Source organism: Chamaea fasciata, unplaced genomic scaffold (assembly GCF_029207755.1).
Source record: "Chamaea fasciata isolate MVZ Bird 193981 ecotype frontalis unplaced genomic scaffold, bChaFas1.0.hap1 SCAF_7, whole genome shotgun sequence".
NCBI classification, from domain to species: domain Eukaryota; kingdom Metazoa; phylum Chordata; class Aves; order Passeriformes; family Sylviidae; genus Chamaea; species Chamaea fasciata.
In genome coordinates this window covers 185368-189402 of record NW_027094092.1, presented here as the reverse complement: position 1 = coordinate 189402, position 4035 = coordinate 185368, and the positions used below count along the sequence as shown (strand labels likewise).

The window sequence follows — 4035 nt, the reverse complement described above, 5'->3', positions numbered from 1 at the left end:
GCGATTCCGGGGTGCCGCCGTGCCGGCTCCGAACCGGGCATGGCCGGGAAGCGGAGCGGGGCGCCTGCGGCCCGCGGGACGAGGAGTTCGATGGCGCCCGCCTCACGGCGCTGCTGCGGGACCCCGCGGCCGCCGCCAAAGGTGAGGGGCTCTGCGTGGCGGGAAAGGCGCGCCCTGAGGCGGCCGCGCTGGACAAAGGCGGCCGCGCCGTCCCGGGGCTGAGGCGGCCGCGCCGTCCCGGGCTGAGGCGGCTGCGCTGGACAAAGGCGGCCGCGCCGTCCCGGGGCTGAGGCGGCCGCGCTGGACAAAGGCGGCCGCGCCGTCCCGGGCGGAGGCGGCCGCGCCGTCCCGGGCGGAGGCGGCCGCGCCGTCCCGGGCGGAGGCGGCCGTCCCGGGGCACGTCGCAGGGGGTGGGTGGCACCGGTGCTGCTGCTGGCGGGGCTGGCGCACATGGCACCGCTCGGCCCCTCAGGGTCGCGGCCGGGCCGGAGCGGGCCCTGCACGGGGCGCCGGTGCCCCGGGTTGACGCTGCTCCTTTGCAGGGCTGGAGACGTTCGTGTCCGTCGCCAGGACGCTGCCATCGGCCCAAGTGTACGATGTCGTGGAGAGATACGTGAAAATTTCCATGGAGTGTGCTGAGATATTCAAGCTTCTCGATGGAGAAAGGAAGCCTGAAAGTGAAGTAAGTTGGACAGGGGGCTTGTAATTCAGGGACTGGCGGCTGCAGTCCCAACAATCCCACCCTGGAGAAGAAGCGACAAAAGGTTGCCAGAAAATGGTCACAGTGGCCAAGGCTACCAGAGCTCCAGGAAGGTTTGGGCAGCGCTGTCAGGCGTGGGACTGTTGGGGTGGCTGTGCAGGACCAGGAGTTGGACTGGATGATCCTTGTGGGTCCAGCTCAAGATACTCTGTGGTTCTGTGAATAAATGCTTTGTGGTGTAGATAACTCTGATAATTGATTATGGCTTTGGTTTGGTTTTTTTCTTTTTTTCTGGAAGTAGCAGTGGCAGAAGCACCTACCGAGTGGGAGATGCTCTTTTCAGTTCATAGATGTTCCTGGATTTAATGACACACACAGCCAATCGTCCCGTCCAAATCAAGCTGTTAAGGTTCTTTAAATGTTATCAAAAGATCTTTTAGGAAATAAGGGGATCAATAAAAGCAGTTAAGTAAGCAAAACAATAGTCTGGTGAAAGTAAATGTTCTTAGGTATCTCCCTGATATATCAGTATTTCTAGGAAGCCGCTGGTAAAGTTGACCTCATTTTTCTTATTTTAGCTGGACACAATTTATCCTCATCAGAATATGACGAATGAACAAAGAGTTCAATAATTTTTCACTCTGAATGCTGGTGCAGCATTGCTGACTGCTTACAACATAGTACTGTATTGTGTGGCTTTTTAACCATCGCCTGCTATTCTTTGTCTTCCAGTATCATTTTTATCTGTGTCGTGTTCAGTGGCAGCCTTCCCTCAATATCCCATTGCTCACAGGGGCTGGTGTTTGTAATGGGCGCAGCCCAGTGCTGTGTGGTTTCTGGATTCCTCTGCAGGGAAATAATTGCAAGACCGGAACAGCCCCAGTGTTTTTCTCGGGGACATTTTGTTTTTCGTCGTCCACTTAGGAGCAGCCGTCTCTTAAAGCAATGATTCCTTGAAACTACATGCTCTCCAAAGTGATCTTTTCCGAGAGGAAGCATTAATTTGGGAGAGAATCTAAAAGTTAATGTCACTTTCGTGTGTGGAAGCTTTCCTCTTGGGGTGGGGTTACCCTTTATCGATGGTGGTTATTACTATTTGCTCAGCTAATAATTTCAAGTCTTACCTGATATTGTCAGATACTAACATACTTTTTTATCCTGCAGATGCTGTTAGTCTTTCAAGCCCTAGAAGCCATTTTACTGAGGACAGCCAGCGACCGCTCACATTTGTGGGAATGAACATCGTCAGAAAGTTGATTCATTCCTATATGAGACTGGTCTATGCTGCTTTGTATTCTGAAAATCACAAGTAAGTCTTCTTGGTGCTCTGCTGGAGAATCTCTGTCAGTTGATCTGGAGGGACTGTACGGGACGTTTCAAAATTCATCTTGAGTTATTGCTAATAATCCACCTTTATTTAATAATCCTTTTCCACTTGTCATAAAATAATTGCCTGTGGAAGTCTTTGCAAAGTGAAAGCTCTGATGCATCATACAATCCAGTGCTGTAGGATAATTTCCTGAAGGTGTAGTTTTCATCGGTTGGGCCTGCCCTGGTGAGAGCTAACACTGGTGGTACCTTGAGTCCTCTTACTTTATTGCTGCTTGATTTGTGGGGTGGAATGTACTGCGTGGAACAGGGCTGGGCAGTCTTCCTGTGACAGCAAAAAGAGCTGCTCTTGAGTTCTTTGTTTTCCTGTATTTTTTTTGGAGTCAGGTTGCCATGTTTATAATAGATTTTTCTCTTTCAGACTGGCTTTTTCTGTAATTTTTTCAGTCTCCTAAAACTGAGGTCATTTTAGGTTGCTCAATAACTGTTGTTATTTAGTCCAGACCAAACAATTTCTCATGCTCCTGTGGATGGGGAAAAAAGTTGCAAATGCCAGAGACATTTCAGTACAGACCTGGGAGGAAGAGGGAAGCAGAGAAAAAATCAGACTGAAATTGACTTGGCCGAGGCAAATGACTCATCTTTCAGTCTTTGAGCAGAACTGGCAAACCTTTTCTCTGCTTGCCTAGTTCATAGGCACAGCTGTGCTTCCTGAGCTGTGCAGTTGATCTTATTGCAGCAGGCTTTTTAACCTGACAAAGAATCTCAAATGTGTAAACTGGAAACAAATTTTGAGGCTGTGCAAGATGTGCACTTCTGATGAAATGTTTAAAGATTGCAGGTTCTGGAGGAATCCTTCTAGAACCTGCACAGAGGGGGCTGCAGATTTCTGGTGGGAGATGCTCTGCATTTTCTGTGCAACCTCTTTGCTGTGCAGAGGGATTTTCTTTATTGCATGTCTAGATGGGATCTCTGCTTGAACCACACGGCTTTTTACAGATTGTCCATGACAGATGCACGATGGACAAGTTACAAATCTGTTCATGGTAGTGGCTGTTCAGATGATGGAGGTCTGCTGTCCTCTTATGTATTCCTGTTGAAATAAATGGCAGACCTCTATGAATTTAGGAGTTCATAGAATCATAATTAAGGCTTGCGTAGTCCAGCCCCACTGCCATGAACAGGTCATCTTAGAGTTGTTCGTTTTGGCACTTTCACCCTTTTAAACTACTTGATAAAGGGAACATCCAGCCTCACCTTATGGCCTAATTTTGGGGAAGAATATGAAAAGGCATTTCCTTCTCCCTTCCTCCCTCACCCCTCTTTCCCAGCTGCTGTTATTACTACCTAAAATAATTGCTTTGATTATTTAACTTCCCTTCTATTTTCTCTTGAAGTTTTAATCTGTTGGTTTGGTGATTAGTATAACCATGATCCTGGAAATAACCTGCAGGTTTTCCCTCTGCTTTGTCTTTTTAGGATGAGCCAGGGGTGCCTTACACTGCTGTCAGCAATGGTGGCTCAGGGCCCGGGTTCAGCAAGGGATCTATATAGTCATTTCGATTTCAATGACAAATACCTGCCTGGATTGTTGGAAAGAAGATGCAAGAAGGTAAATTAAGGTCCTGCATGCAATGAAATGCTATGCCATGGCTCCACCAGCATTTTTAGCTAACTGTTGGGAACAAACTGTTGCCAATGTTTGTTGTATTTTCATCTGCAAGAGCTTAACTCTCCCTTCCTGTCCTGTGTCAGGCTGAAGTCCTTGACTGTGCCTAACTGGACACATGAAAATGCCTTACGTGTTGCCAACGAGCTGTGGAGAAACATAAATGTACAGTTTCTGTGAACTGTCCTTCTGGTGTCTAAAACAGAGTGAAAGCGATAGTACACCCCTGGAAACTAGTCAGTCATTTTGTGGTTTGGTCCCACTGAAATAAATGGAAGTTGGAGAGGGGATATTGCTCAGTACTAATACAGGGTAATTGTGTTTGAAAGCATAAACA

At 48.2% G+C, this 4035-nt stretch overlaps 1 long non-coding RNA gene across 1 annotated transcript; it reads left to right on the top strand.

Annotated features, from left to right (window-relative positions):
* Positions 1-608: 608 nt before the first annotated feature.
* LOC136291638 (uncharacterized) lies at positions 609-3482 on the top strand. The gene is made up of 2 exons (XR_010721636.1): positions 609-682; positions 1865-3482. It is a non-coding gene; the product is annotated as an uncharacterized lncRNA (long non-coding RNA).
* Positions 3483-4035: the final 553 nt, after the last annotated feature.